The sequence below is a fragment of the Mus musculus genome, chromosome 4, assembly GCF_000001635.26.
Source record: "Mus musculus strain C57BL/6J chromosome 4, GRCm38.p6 C57BL/6J".
Lineage (NCBI taxonomy): Eukaryota > Metazoa > Chordata > Mammalia > Rodentia > Muridae > Mus > Mus musculus.
The window spans coordinates 64,476,695-64,490,815 of NC_000070.6; positions in this window are offsets into that span (position 1 = coordinate 64,476,695).

Below are 14,121 nucleotides of genomic sequence, written 5' to 3' on the forward strand. Positions count from 1 at the left end.
GTGTCCACAGTTCAGTCTTCATTCTTCTTGAGTTTCATGTGTTTAGCAAATTGTATCTTATATCTTGGGTATCCTAGGTTTGGGGCTAATATCCACTTATCAGTGAGTACATATTGTGTGAGTTTCTTTGTGAATGTGTTACCTCACTCAGGATGATGCCCTCCAGGTCCATCCATTTGGCTAGGAATTTCATAAATTCATTCTTTTTAATAGCTGAGTAGTACTCCATTGTGTAGATGTACCACATTTTCTGTATCCATTCCTCTGTTGAGGGGCATCTGGGTTCTTTCCAACATCTGGCTATTATAAATAAGGCTGCTATGAACATAGTGGATCATGTGTCCTTCTTACCCGTTGGGGCATCTTCAAATCTAAGTGGATCAAGGAACTTCACATAAAACCAGAGACACTGAAAATTATAGAAGAGAAAGTGGGGAAAAGCCTTGAAGATATGGGCACAGGGGAAAAATTCCTGAACAGAACAGCAATGGCTTGTACTGTAAGATCGAGAATTGACAAATGGGACCTAATGAAACTCCAAAGTTTCTGCAAGGCAAAAGATACTGTCAGTAAGACAAAAAGACCACCAACAGATTGGGAAAGGATCATTACCTATCCTAAATCAGATAGGGGACTAATATCCAACATATATAAAGAACTCAAGAAGGTGGACTTCAGAAAATCAAATAACCCCATTAAAAAATGGGGCTCAGAACTGAACAAAGAATGAGGAATACTGAATGGCAGAGAAGCACCTGAAAAAATGTTCAACATCCTTAATCATCAGGGAAATGCAAATCAAAACAACCCTGAGATTCCACCTCACACCAGTCAGAATGGCTAAGATCAAACATCCAGGTGACAGCAGATGCTGGCGAGGATGTGGAGAAAGAGGAACACTCCTCCATTGTTGGTGGGATTGCAGGCTTGTACAACCACTCTGGAAATCAGTCTGGCGGTTCCTCAGAAAATTGGGCATAGTACTACCGGAGGATCCAGCAATACCTCTCCTGGGTAAATTCATTCTTTTTATAGCTGAGTAGTACTCCATTGTGTAAATGTACCACATTTTTTGTATCCATTCCTCTGTTGAGGGGCATCTGGATTCTTTTCAGCTTCTGGCTATTATAAATAAGGCTGCAATGAACATAGTGGAGCATGTGTCCTTCTTACCGGTTGGGAAAAGGCAGCATTACGAATATAGGGAGTCGTTACCTGATTGTCTCCCAAGGTCTACAATGGATAAAGAGAATTTCTGAGACTTCTATCTCACTCTTATCTTTTTAGAAAATACATTTAATGTAATCTTGTGTGATAACTCAGGTGGACAGCCCCAGACCACCCGAAGCTTCTAGTTTCTTTAATATTCCAAGTACGTTTGCTAGTAATTTCTAATTCATTTAGAAAGCCATCTCTTCCTTTCTAAATTCCAGATTAGTCTCTACCATTCACTTGTTCTTGAACTCTACACTAGCCAAACATTTCAGAAAATAATGACTGTATAGCAATCTTTATTTACAAAATGATTTGGAGGCCTGTAGCCATGATATTTTGAACAGAGATAAATAACTTATATAACAAGAGAATAGCAGTGATGGAGATATGTCCAGGATCCAAGCCTAGTTTACTCATTGCAGAACAGAGCAGATGCTAATTGTTCTAGTACTGTTTGGAATTCTGAGAACAAGTGCCCAACAGAAACAATGTAAGGGAGGGAACATTGAAGAAGCAAAATGATACTTCTTCTGAGTTTCTCAAAGGAGCACTTTATGAAATGTCAGTCAAAAAACTCTGTATAGTGAGAAAGCACATATAAAGTGCAAATTACTATTGACTATAGAAAAAAAGAACAGTTGACTTCTTAACAGTAATTAAAAATTGATTCAATTTTCCTTCTTACTCCAATAAATAAAAGAAAGTTTAGTGCATGATTTATCAGTGGTTACATATCATATAGCTTTGATTTTATACAATCTCATTTACTCCATTGAAAGGGCAAATATCTCTCCATTTATGTTTCAGAAGTAACATAAGTGAGTTATAAACTACAGACCACATTTACAGAGAGAGACATAATATTTACATACAAATATAAAAAGCTTATGCAGATGTTTATAATGAAAAGTCTACACTAATCCATTGACATTAGTCTAAATGCAAAAGACAATTCAAGATTTACAATATATTAAAATATCTTTATCATTTTAATTTTTTATAAAGTAAACCAAACCTCAGCATATTAGAAAAATATTAAATGTAGTGCTACTTCCACTCATTTTTGCATATGCATATACATTTATATGAGTTAGATTTATTTTTTAAATTATTTTGTTTATTTATATTCTAAATGTTGACCCTTCCTCAAGAGCTCTCCTCCCAGAGTTCTTTACCCCTCCTACCTCCTTTTCCCCTCTGAGAGGGTGCTCCCTGTTAAGGACATCCCCTTTCTCTGGGGCATAAAGTCTTTACAGGGTTAGGTGCATCTTTTCCCATGGACGCCAGACAAGGCAGTCTTCTGCTACATATGTGCCAGGGGTCATGGGCCAGCTCCTGCATGGCCTTTGGTTGGTGTCTTAGTCTCTGATCCCCATGCATAATAACAACACAACATCTCAAAAGAGCACTGTGCTCCCAAGAAGCACCTCTGGTTCCCTTGTGTTCGTTAGATCACGTTGTATACAACACATGGTAAACATAAACTAAATTTAGTTAATGCAACAGGATTGTTTCTTACTCACACTAAGTAACCATTGCCATCCCTCAGAGATCTTTTATTCTGCATCCTTGGGGCCAAAGGCTAAAAAAGAAGCAACGATCAAACACTAGTAACCACTATGGTACAGACAAACAAAACTCTGAAGGTTCTTCACTGGGCAGATAAATTCTCCTCCTCCTCTTCCTCCTCTTCCTCCTCCTCCTCTTCTTCTTCTTCATTGGTCAGAATTGATCCCATAGCCCTGTGCAAAGACAGTTTATATCATATATCTGGAAGAGATTTTAAGTTTGGATATAGCACTAAGGGCTAACCCAAACATCCACCAGATATCCATCGATAACCACCTTCAAGTTTAAAAGAAAAATATTTAATGTTTTTTAATGTATAAGAGACAGACAGAATTCAGTACTGTGACAAGAGATCTTAGCCACTCAGAAAGGGAAAAGTAATTATTGAACTAAGAGGTAACAAATAAAATGCCCACCATATTCTGCAGACATAAACTAAAGAATAGAAAAATCATTAAAATTAATATGAAAGTATACACGATTGTCTATTACAAATTAAGAGGTAACACTCAATTATTTCCTAAATGAGAAAATGTTACATATTTGCATTAAAATAGTTTTGAAAAACAAATATATGGAATTTTATGAGGAATGAAACTGATAAATGTTGGGCAAAATATTTTGGGTAACCAGTGGGAATAAACCCATATTATAAAGGTGTTTAAAAAAAACCACAATAACCTGGAGTGACATGACATATTCACAAAAACACACAGCCTGTTAAGGATATTTTTCTCAGGTTGATAGATTTAATGGAATACCTATCAGCATCTCTGCGGGGTATTCTTTTTCGTGTGTGCAATTGACAAGCTAATTCTGAAATTTGTATCAAAGGGAAGAGAGAAGCTAATTTCCTTAGCTTGTCTTAGCCTGAAAAACAACTCAAGGGAACTTGCCAAGGTGTATAATAACAACTTGTTTAAAGCCACAGTCATTAAAGCAATTTAGATTGCTGCAAGTCTAGACAGATAAACTAATGAGATCAAATTGAAAGCTCAGCAATGAGATAGTAATTTGTATCAACAGTGTGTGCACAAAATGGCATTCTATAACAATGGAGAAAGAGATGGAAAACCAAATAAAGAGGTTTGCCATTTGACTATCTGTAGAAGTAGAAAATAATTTATTTCTTTAGATAGCATGGGAATATAAGATGGAAACTACATTTTCAGAAAGGAGAACATATAGTATGTGTGTGTGTTTGTGTGTGTGTGTGTGTGTGTGTGTATATATATATATATATATATATGCATATATATACACACATATACATATATGTGTGTGTAAATATTATATATATGTATATATATATACACACACATATATATATATATATATACATATATACATATAAAATCTTTACTCATCACCAGATGTGATGATAATGTGGACACACATATTTGGAAGAGACATTTCCAAATCAATAGCAATAAAAAAATGTATTAGTTCACAGAATAGAAAGTGCAATGCATGCATATGTATAAAAAGGCAGAGAGGGCATTGCAAGCTAGCAATGCCATGTGGAGTTGAACAGATGAAACGGAAAGAGAGAAAAATAGGATTTACTTTTAATGTTACAAAACATAATAAGTTAAATATATTCCCCATTGATTTATAGATGTCACAAAAACCTACAGGAGGAAAAAATAGTTCTAACCTAGTAGGCATAATATCTGTGGTGATGGAATTCATCTTACTCTGATTTGATCATGCATTATGTTTTGAGTGTACATATTAATTTGTAATACTGGACTTCCTAAATAAATGGCAATATTACCTATCAAAATTTTATATGAGGCCAGCAAGTTGCCTCAGTGGGTGCAGATGCTTGCTGGTTAACCTGATGAACTGAATTTGATTTAAAGAACCAACATGGTAAAGAAAATAATCAGCTTTCACTGTTCGTTCAAAACAAACAAACAAACAACAGAATCATAGGGCAACAGTAGAATGAAGTGCTATAAACATGTTTACTAAAAACAATAAAATGAGCAAAGAGAGACACTTGGTGAAAAACGAATAAAAACACAAAAAAACTTTTAAATGTTAATTCTTAGATCAATAATACAGAACATGCCACACATCACAGCGTATGGTTTCCTACCCTTAAGACTGATAGCAATGAGTGAACAGTGGTGTCTGATACTGAAAAGGATGCAGGACTAGTGCATCTCTCACTAATGCTGGTGGAATATATAATGTTCCAAGAACACAAATACAAACTTTGCTTTCACTAAATTTCAAATCTCCTATAAATTAGTAAGTATAGTTCTAGGAAGGCATCCAGAGAAGCTTACAGATACCTAGCATGAATACAAAGATATTTCCACCACTGCCTTGTCTGGTAAAACACTGGAAGCATCTTAGAAACCGCACTGCCATAGAGTGGAGGTGTTAATGTGCAGCTATCATTCCAGTATCGAATAGTGCAGACACAGAGGAACACACTGTGAAAATAGCAGTCATAGTGAAAGTGAATGAATAAAATATAATTTATGAGGAAATACATGATATGATTCCATTCGTGCAGACTGGGATAAGTACATAGAGAAATCTATCTGATGGAGGAAGCATACGTTACCATAAATTTCAGAACTTGGGTCACCTATACAGGGTAGGTGAGAAAACATAGTGGCAAGTGAATGAAGAAGGGCGTATTAGTCCTTCCAGATGTTCTGTGACTTGGTTCCTTAAGGCAGATGCAGCAAGTTTACTCGTTTTCTTATTTTGTCATCTGTCTGTCCACCCACACAGTTGTTATCTACTGACTTATCACCTATATATCCATTCACCTATCTTTCTACCCACCTATATACTTTTTTAATGTATTACAGAACATAATTAATATATTACAGCTGCTATTATAGAATACAAAGACCTTGCTGTTTTTAAGCACCTAGCATTTTTTTCTGATATTTCTGGAAGCTTGGAAGCTCAAGGTACCAGGCACTGCAGGATTTAGTATCTGGTCAGGGCCTACTTCCTGGTATACACCACACACACACACACACACACACACACACACACACACACTCATACACACCACACACATACATACACACGTGCACACACACACACACACACACACGTACACACATATACACACACAAACATATACAGACACACACATACACACATACATACACACACACACAGACACACCACACACACAAACACACACACACATACACACACACCACACACACATGCACACACATACAGACACAGACACACACACAGAGACAGACAAGCACAGAGACACAGACAAGCACATGCAGACAGGCACACACAGACACCCACATACACACACACACACACACACACACACACACACCACACACACACACACACACACACACCACACCCACATACACACACACACACACACACACACACACACACACACACACCACACCTAGTTGCCCTCACATGGAGAAGAAGAATGGGACTCATTCAAGCTCCCTCTTATAATAACACTAAATTCCCTTCATGAGGACTTATAATTTCAGAGAGTGACCCTATATTGATTCTACTGGGGATTAGAGTTCAACATATTGGTGTGGGATGGAATGAGCCACACACTCAGCTTATGTTTATAGTGCAGAGTACCCATTCATCCACTTTAGGTGTACTTTCTGTATAAAATATAACCTAATTTATTAAAACAATAAAACATTTGAATGGAGAGTGCCAGCAAATAATAAAAATAAAAGGAAAATTCATAAAGCCATTTATATAAGTACTTTTAAAAAGTAACATCTAATTCAAATGTGTACCCTTGTAGGTGGAGAAAAATTCCAGGGTCAGTGGAAAACCACTTAAAAGTAATTTTTGTGTAGACATGTTCCCTCTTTGGTGTGGAAAAAAAATCAAATTTTCTTGTCTTGCCTCTCATTTCCTAGATACACAGCCATGCATTAATATCCTGCTCTCATGGATGGAGACATCTTAAGATGAGGAAGTGAGCTAAGGCTGTAGCAACTATATCTCATTTGGGGATGAGCATGAAGCAGGGCAGAGGCTTAGCTTGTGTTATTGTGTCACAGCCCTTTATTGCAATGTCTGGCATAGTTACACTTGATAAATATTTGGTAATTAAATGGATGGGTAAATGGATGAATGGAGTTTCTGACAGTGAACATCATGGGAACATGCCTTCTTTGTTAATACTTCCTTGTTCTCCTCTCTTTTTAAGGCTATTCTCACTAGAAAGCTTATAACTTTTTCCACTTTCTTTTCAATAGCTGGTGAGGGTGGGAAGGGCTGAAAAGGTCCAAGACAAACTGTGAACTGGCTTGGTTTTCAATGGTCCTCACAGAGTGCTGACATCTGTCTGACATGAGAATGACATTGGAGAAGCTGCCAGCTGGGACCAGAAGTCAGCCTCATTTTCTTAGGAACTCTCTGTAGAAGGTGGTGGGTCAGGAAGATGCCATGACATGCAGGCTGCACTCCTTCTTCATGCCTATTGTCCTGTCCCTTATTTCCTCAACTCACATATATTACTTTATTTTTCTCCTTTGATTATGCTTCTAATGTCTCTGTGTTGGCTACTGTACCCTATGCTATTTGGACCACTGTTTCTCTTTTATCCAGGAAGATATGTAGGAAGAAACTTGACTTGATTGAGCTCAGGCTTTTGAGAGTTTCTATTTTTCTTGGTCATTGTGTTGCCCTACTTATTTCCAAATTTTTAATGTAGATGAAGAATAGTTTCTGCTGGGTCCAGTGAGAGAGGATTTTTGCATATAATTTGTTAAGATGGTTGATATCGTGTTAAGTGCTCTTATTACAAGAGGAGAAAAGAAAGCAAAATAAAATAAAGAGGAATAGTAGGGAACTAGAGGAGTTCATGGATCACTTTAAGTTGTTATTGATGTTGTTTTCATGAGTGATGATTTCATTTTCCAAGCACATCAAGTTGAATGCATTAGTGCCTGGGCTTCATGTATATTATCTGTTAAGTAATTATATATCTAGTGTATGTTAAGTATTCCTAATTTCAATATGGTGTACTTTTATTTTTATGTTTCTTATCTCCTTCCTCATCTTATGGGATCTCCTGATCCCATTACTTAGATGTGTCCATGGCTGTCAATATCAAACATCTGATAAAATCCACAACAGCTGTTCATTCCTCAGGGGATTCTCCATCCCTTAGGCTTCATTCTGTGATCTCTGTTTCTGTGACAACAGATGATGCCATCCCCCATGATAAACTCAGCCTCTTCTTCAGGTTCCCTGAAGGCCCATTCACAGAAGACAGATAATGACTCAGGTTGTTTAGAGTTAGAGTTCAAATCATTTTAATAAAAACAACTTGAAAGAAAATATGGTGTTGAACCAGCTTGCAATCCCACCAGCATTGGAGGAGTGTCCCTCTTTCTCCACATCCTCTCCAGCATCTGCTGTCGCCTTAGCTTTTGATCTTAGCCATCCTGACTGGTATGAAATGGAATCTCAGGGTTGTTTTGATTTGCATTTTCCTTATGACTAAGGATGTTGAACATTTCTTTGCGTGCTTCTCAACCATTTGGTATTCCTAGGTTGAGAATTCGTTGTTTAGCTCTGTACCCCATTTTTAATATAGTTATTTGTTTCTCTGGAGTCTAACTTCTTGAGCTCTTTGTATATATTGGATATTAGCCCACTATCCACTGTAGGGTTGGTAAAGATCTTTATCCAATCTTCTGGTTACCATTTTGTCCTATTGACAGTGTCCTTTGCCTCGCAGAAGCTTTGATATTTTGAAGTTGCATTTGTCAGTTCTTGATCTTAGAGCATGAGCTCTGTTCAGGAAATTTTCTCCTGTGCCGATGTGCTCAAGGCTCTTCCCCACTTTATTTTCTATTAGTTTCAGTGTATCTGGTTTTATGTGGAGATCCTTGATTCACTTGGACCTGAGCTTTGTACAAGGAGATAAGAGTGGGTTGATTTGTTTTCTTCTACATGCTAACTGCCAGTGGAACCAGCAGTTTGGTGGTTCCTCAGAAAATTGGACATAGTACTACCTGAGGACCCAAGTATTACACTCCGGGTATATACTTAGAAAATGTTCCAACATGTAATAAGAACACATACTCCACTATGTTCATATCAGCCTTATTTATAATAGCCATAAGCTGGAAAGAACCCAGATGTCCCTCAAAAGAAGAATGGATAAAGAAAATGTGGTACATTTACACAATGGTGTACTACTCAGCTATTAAAAACAATGACTTCCTGAAATTCTTAGGCAAATGGATGGAACTAGAGAATATCATCCTAAGTGAGGTAACCCAATCACAAAAGAACACACATAGTATGCACTCACTAATAAGTACACATTAGCCCAGAAGCTCAGAATACCCAAGATACAATTCATAGACCACATGAAGCTCAAGAAGGAAGCTCAAGTGTGGATACTTTGGTCCTTCTTAGACGGGTGAACAAAATACACATGGATGGAGCTACAGAGACAAAGTGTGGAGCAGACACTGAAGGAAAGGCCATCCAGAGACTGCCCCACGTGAGGAGCCATCCCATATACAGTCACCAAACCTAGACACTATTGTGGATGCCAAAAAGTGCTTGTTGACAGGAGCCTGATATAGATGTCTCCTGAGAGGCTCTGCCAGTGCCTGACAACACAGAGGTGGATGCTCTCAGCCAACCATTGGACTGATCATGGTGTCCCCAATGGAGGAATTAGAGGAAGTACCCAAGGAGCTGAAGGAGTTTGCAGCCTCATAGGATAAACAACATGAGCCAACAAATAACCAGGGACTAAACCACCAACCAAAGAGTACATGTGGATGGACTCATGGATCCAGCCACATATGTAGCAGAAGATGCCCTTGTTGGACATCAATGGGAGGAGAGGTCCTTGGTCTTGTGAAAGCTCGATGCCCCAGTGTAGGGGAATTCCAAGACATGAAGCAGGAGTGGGTCGGTTGGTGAGAGGGTGGGGGGGGGGGGGAGACACGGGATAGGAGTTTTTCAGGGAAAACCAGGAAGGGGAATAACATTTGAAATATAAAGAAATATCTAATAAAAAGTAAAAGAAAATACAATGTTGAAAGCAATCGTACTACTGCTACAGACATTCTTATTTCTTCTGCATCTCCTTCAGTTAGGATCTTTCGTTTTTTTTTTTTTTTTTCAATAGAAGCATAGATCTCTCCTGCTCTATTCTTAGAGTTACTTTGACCTTTTCTCCCCTCTGAAGCAAGAGGATAGGGAAACATCTGTAATGATTCTTTGACCAAGAAGAATCCAGTACTGAATGTCAGAAAAATGTCCTGCTGCATTTGCTACAGTTATCCATTACACACCTCAGAAGGGGACACTTGTACCTATGGACTACTTTGATTTTTATAAATGAAGGAACTCTTGGATAATAATTGCAATCTCCACTCACAAATAAGGATTGGGATTGTCTACATCATCACCCAAGGCAAATGGACTAGCTTCTTTTTACATTTCAGAATGTGGATGGTCGATCAGGCCCAGAAAAACATTCTCCTAACACCACAGTCATTTGTGATTTACAACTATTTTGCTGAGAACTGCAAGGGAGAGAGAGAGAGATTGTGTGGGGTGGGAGGGAGGAGAGAGAGGGAGGAAGCGAAAGAGAGAGGGAGATGTAAATGTAAATGTCATTAATTTTCAAACCAGTAAGGACTAGTTTGGAACTGAAAATAATATGAGTTATATCACATTAAATTTACTGTCTATTACCCTGGAGCACACCAGAGCACTTAGTGATCTTTGCTGAAATGAAATGAACATGAATAATTCCCAGAAGGATTTGTTTGAGGAAATTTTAAAAACAGCCCAGAGAAGTATATTGTAAACATAGAGGAGTGCATAAATAATAGTGCTTGCCTTGTAAAATTTCCATAAATCGAGTATATAAGTACAGTCAGAATCAGATAAGGTATGAGGCAGCATCTTCCCAAGAAGGCCTGCTTTTAGCCCCTCCAGTACCCTCTTCTAGTGATCAGCCCTCTCCACGTTCAGAGTCTATAGCTGCCAGTATTTTTGCTCATGCTGAACTTGAAGTTGCCGGAATCATATAGCACTCATGTGTAGTCTGCTTTCCTCAGTTCTCTGCTTTGTTTTGTTTGCTCCTACCTACTTTTACTTAATAATATCATTACATAGCACCATTAGCTTGATAGGAGAACTAATTCTTCTTCTTCTTCTTCTTTTTTTTTTGGATTGAAGCATTAGTTTCTTTTTGCTGGATGTCTTCATTTTGCCCATTTTATGCTTTCTATTTGTCATTTTATTTAGAAAATATTAACTCAACACCCAAACCACAGAGTGTATAAAACATTTATAACCCCAGACACAGGTACATATAATTTCTGTTGCCTAGGCGTGGAAACACATGGCACTCAAGGCAGACTTTTTCTCTTCTTTTATAATTTGTAAGTCTTATCTTTTACTTTTCTTTTTTCCTCCTCCTAGTCCTCCTCCTCCTTTTTTCATTCCTTCTTTATGTTCATTCCCTTCTCCAACTCTTGCTTTTTCCCTTTCTCTTCTTCCTCCTGTTCCTCCATTTTCCCCCACCCATAACCATGGGAGACTTTTTATACAATGCATTTCAGTATTACAAATAAATAAATTCATACATCCCTATGGGTGAGTTATTGGAAGCCACAAGGAAAATAAGCTTATATATATATATTCTTATATATATATATATATATATATATATATATTCTTATATATATATTCTTATATATATATATATATATATATATATATATATATATATAAGAATGACCAGGATTAATGTAAATAGGGGGATTGCTTTTACACAAGGAGTGGAAAGCTATTACCAGGCAAGAGATTAGCACTAGGTAATGTAAAGGCACAAACACAGTGATCTGTACTCTATTATTCATGAAGTACTCAATACATTAAAAACATGAGATAAGATCAGAGACTTTCAGAACATTCTATACCTAAAGGTAAAATCTAAGGGATGTCCCTTAATTTTTTTAAGCAAGATTTTTAGAAAGCTTGGCTTGGCATGGCTCCTGTTTCAGTTGACTGAGGAGTTTTATGTGCTCATTAAAAAAAGAAAAAGAGTGATGACTGACTGAAGCACTTGTAGGTTAGCCAGTCCTCAGCAGCACCATAGCATTGGCCCAAGAGGAAACTCCATGCACAAATAGTCCCATGCTATATATAGAGAAAATGCTCTTTTTCATTAGGATTTGGGAACCTGGGCCTGTTTGCTGGAGATATGGGCCCTGGGCTTTCCAATGGCAACAAGACATATCATTCTCATCTGTGTCATTAATAACTCCCATCCTGGAAGATGGTAGATTTGGATGAGGGTAGAGTGGGTATGAATAAGAGCCAGAGTTTGTTTACTATCACTCTTTCTGACAGCAGAGAGACATGGATATCAGTTATTGCATGAGCTGATACTAGTCCACAAACTTAGATAACCAAGCATACTTTTCTATCAGTGGATAATACTGTGGATATTATGTATGCTGAATCCTGATAATGTGAACAGCCTTCTAATCATGTACATTTTTGGCCCTGCCTTAGAGACACAGTCACACCATATTGACTACATGAAATAAAGATGAAGATGGAGTTCTTGGTCCTATGTTGGTTTTAAGAATTTTGAGATTATATTGTGCTTAAAGTCTAGAGGATATGTTCAAACATCTTATATAGAGAATAGATATGTAGAGACAGACAGACAGACAGACAGACAGACAGACAGATAGATAGATAGATAAATAGATAGATAATAGATATTAGATAGATATATACATACAGAGATGATAGATACATAGATGATGATATACAGACAGATAGAGATGGAGGATAGACTGTTAAAGACTCATAAATCTTATAAGTAGATACTGTAGGTCACTTCACTTGATTTATAGAACACTTATGTTAACAACTTGTATTATCCTAATTTAAAAAAAGCTATAAAATATAGGCTCCATGTCTAAAGTTATTTAAATAGTAAAAGTATTTAATGTGGAACATGTACCTTTAAATTTCAGGCTCAATTTTTTACATTGTCCACCAATTCTCAGGGACAATACAAGCTTGGCTGTCATTTATTTCCCTCCACACCTGGCTGCCTGGCCTTCTCATGGGAGAAAAATGCCACCTGTTTTCTTCATATATCTTCAAAGCAGCTCTGTTCACACCAGGGACATTCTTCCCAGCTGCAGCCTCTGTCCCAGAGTCTGTTCACGCAGTCTGGGACTAATAGAGATCCCAGAAGCTCCTGGCTTTGCTGACAACATCAGAGGCAGAAGACTGCAAAATAGGAGCAGCGAATACTTTCCAGAAGAAAATGGGCTCCCTCCTCAGGCAGACCTCACTTGACCTTTGGGCAATTATAGGGTGTGGGAATATGATTGAGAAACAGAACTAGGGTGTCTCATGCTGCCACGGAACCAAAGGGTCACATGTTTCACTGGAGCTCATATCCCCAATGCCACCCATTATATTCTGATAAGCTGTATGCAGCACTTCATTAAAATATTTGTTTATCTATCTAATCCTTTCATGAGAATATGTTAGTTTTTTTTTTCAAAATCTACAAATTAGCTGGATGATGAAGAACAATCTACCCACACAAACTATTTGCTAAAATCTATTTCTGTGCTATGAAGCAGAGGCAAACAATAGGCTTTTTAAGGCACTGTGACAGGTGTTCCAGGAGAAGCAGGTTCTCTGAAAGTACAGGACAGGCACAGAAAGGCATACCATTGTAAGTGAGTCAGGATAGACTGTAGGGGGAGGTGACATCTATGCTAAAGCTGAGGAAAGAAGAGTACATTTCAGGACGGGGAATGGGATGAAGTGCAAAGTCCTCTGCATGAATAGAAACTGTACTGAATATGAGGGCCTGAGTTTGGGGGTGCAGATAGTGACTATGTAAAATTCAAGTTAATGAGACTTTCCTGTGGCCTCAGGAGCAGGGGACATAGGAGATGCCCAGTGAAATGAGACTCAGGAGACATATTGCCTCTGAAGTAAGTGGTAGTTAACATCTCTCTCGGAGATTGAGTTTTGGTGGGATAGATAGAGTTTATTCTTTCTATCATGCACAACTATAAAATGAAAAGGTACCCTGAATTTTTGGACTACATTATCACTTTCCAAAAGAGTTGAGAAACAGCAAAACAACATCAACCTTAATAAATGAGATCTCGGGGGAACCTAGTAAGGAATTCAGCCCTAGCGCTACGTTAAAGCAAGAACATGCTGTCAGGTAGTTTTTCACTATTGCCTTCATCTGCCAAAATGCTCTTACTGGAACCTGCTACTAATCTTCATTCTCACCACTCATGCTGGCCCCTC